Source organism: Callospermophilus lateralis, unplaced genomic scaffold (assembly GCF_048772815.1).
Source record: "Callospermophilus lateralis isolate mCalLat2 unplaced genomic scaffold, mCalLat2.hap1 Scaffold_79, whole genome shotgun sequence".
NCBI lineage: Eukaryota > Metazoa > Chordata > Mammalia > Rodentia > Sciuridae > Callospermophilus > Callospermophilus lateralis.
Window position 1 is genome coordinate 2,131,260 of NW_027515935.1, and position 2,868 is coordinate 2,134,127.

The window sequence follows — 2,868 nt, forward strand, 5'->3', positions numbered from 1 at the left end:
TGGAAATATGTGTATACATCTATGCCTTTAATATTTGATAATATTCTCAGAGTTCCCCATACTAAAGAAGAAAATTGAAATTACAACCCTGCATTAGGCTAAAGACAAAACTCCAAAATATTTTTTTTTAAATGTTTAGACTCTAGTTTTTGGGTTACTGATGATCTGATTACCTAGAGTCTTCTCTCCAGTGATATCAACCTCTTTTGGTTAAAGTATGATATCTAAAATGAAAATGGATCTGTGCCCAGCATCCTTTGAGAAACAGTTTCCACTTTTGTACACTTCTGAGTTGTAAATGGCTTCTCTCTCAAATGTGCAGAGTCTCTCCTGTTCTTTGGCCATAAGAGAATGTTGTTTGGTATGTTTATTCCATAACCTATGGCACAGAACTGAGTTCTCCATTTTTTTTTCAACTTGCTGAGGTCAGGGTATTTATGGATCTCAAACATGGAATAAAGCTTTGGTGAACATAGATATCCCTGAGACGTCAAGAGTGAATTTTAGGATGAAACTTGAAGAATACATTTATTAATTAGTCAAGTTATATTTTCAAAAATAATAATCTTTTGGATATAGTGGTTTTAGTTATTGAATTGATTTAAGCTGTCCTTCTTAATTTTTATTATGAATACTATAAATTTTTAAATTATACTAATGCATTATATTGTTTTTCCCTCTGGGAAAATATTAATACCTTAGGACAGCACAAAAGTTAAATAAAATTTCAAAGTAATTTTGATAAAATTTTTATTCATAAAATATATATTTTGGGTATGTGGGAGACCTTGCCTCTTGGTTTTATTTTCCCAATTGGGTTTCTCCCCACTGAAATTAAGTTTTCATCACATGTGAAGAACATCACATAATCTTTTACCTTTCCCCCTCTCACTAAGGTGTGGCTGTAGAGTTTAAGAGTGGTGAGGATAATACAAATGAGGAAAAGTGATGAGATGTCATCCAAGACCTCATCAGCCTCCCCAGCTCAAGTGCATTTTTTATTGAGCTGGCTGAATATCTGTTCATTTGCTCGAATCTTTATACTAAATTTTGCAGCTTTTTTTTTACCCTTTTTTCAATCCTTGTTAGTTACCACCAGATTTTTCCATGACATCATTTACTCTGGGGCCAGAAACATCTGGTCTGGTGGTCTGCACTTTGGTCTTCTCACCCTTCCCTCTTTTTAGGTGAGGAAAACCTGCCAGAGGCCTCACTCTGTTTATGGTGAGGGGAAGTGATTTGTTTATGTCTGTAGGCAATACTTCAGGGCTTCTTTAGGCATGCCTGGTGAGACCGCATGTTTCAAACTGAAGTTTTTAAAATGGAGTTTTTTAGGCCAGGCCTAAGGCCATCCTCACAATAGTGTAGTTAATTTGTCTAAAGTTAAGGTGTTTTTTTTGTTTTTTTCTTTAATGTATTTGTCCTCAATTGAATTTTTTTCATTTTATTCTTTTTTTTTTTGTAACAGGTATTTAAATCAGGGGCACTGAGATACATCCTCAGTCCTTTTTTTAAAAAAAATTATTTAGACAGAGGGTGTCACTTAGTTGCTTATTGTCTTGTTTTTGCTGATGGTAGCTTTGAACTCATGATACCCATGTATAATTCTTCTGTGCCACAGGGGTTATGGACTGTGCCACCAATTTGCTTTCAACTGAGTTTTTAAATATGTAAAACAACTTTATTAAAGTGACATTTAGAAGCATTCCTAATATTCAAGCAAACTCTTTGTCCTGGTGTGGCAGGAAATAAAAGTGGAACTGGACTTTAATTTAAATATCAAGAAAGTTGAATTGCAAGGGCTTAATTAGAACACAGATAATTAGAAGGTTACAGGCCATAGCACTGTTGTACTTGTTTAAAATATTTTTTCTTAGTTGTGGATGAACAAAATATCATTATTATTATTATTATTATTAATGTGGGTCCAGTATCAAAGAGACTGCCTCATGCATACTGTCCAAGCACTCTACTACTGAGCAACAATCCTAAATCCTTTCCTGGTATTTTTAAAAATATTTATTTATATTTAATTTATTTATATGGGGCACTGAGAATTAGGCTCATGGCCTCATGTATGCTAGGCAAGCACTGTACCACTGAGCCACACCTTCAGCTCTTTCCTGGTACTTTTTAAATACCCATTTTACATAAATTTTAAATAGTAGCTTTAACCATTTTCCAATATCTGTTTGGATTAAATCAATAACCTAGAAATCAGTGAAGCAAACTCTAGTTTTATCTCAAACTCTGATTTTACTTCCTCTTTCTTCCCCAGACCAGACATCTTATCACAGTGTCTGAATTAAGATTCTCCCTTGAAGTATTTACTGTATTTTGTCCACATTCCAAACTCCAAAATGTACCTATTCCTTAATTTTGGAAAGGTCTTAAAGGATTCTTCCAGAGGTACCAAAATTTCTTGGAATACTCAGAAGAAACCATATCTGAGTCTTGCCTTTTCGGGAGCAGTTTGAATTATAAGTATGCAGCCTTTAAGGCAAGTAGATGGATGATCTGCAGCTGGAAGAAAACTTTTCATCAATACCTTGCATCTAAAAGGCATTTCATTTGATTCCCTTTTTTAGATACTGTGAATAAACCTACAATAAAAATGAAAGTGAAGTAATATCTTTAACAAAAGTTTTTCAATTTCTTTAGATATTTATCCAGAATTATAATTACTGGGTTATAGGGCATTTTTAAAGCCAAGAATTGTTATTGTTATTTATTTTTACTTATTTAGGCACTTTACCACTGTGTTACATTCCTATTTTTTTTAATAAGACAGGATATCACTGAGTCACTTAAGCCATTGCCAAGTTTCTGAGGCTGGTCTTGCATTTAAGTTCCTCCTGTTTCATCCTT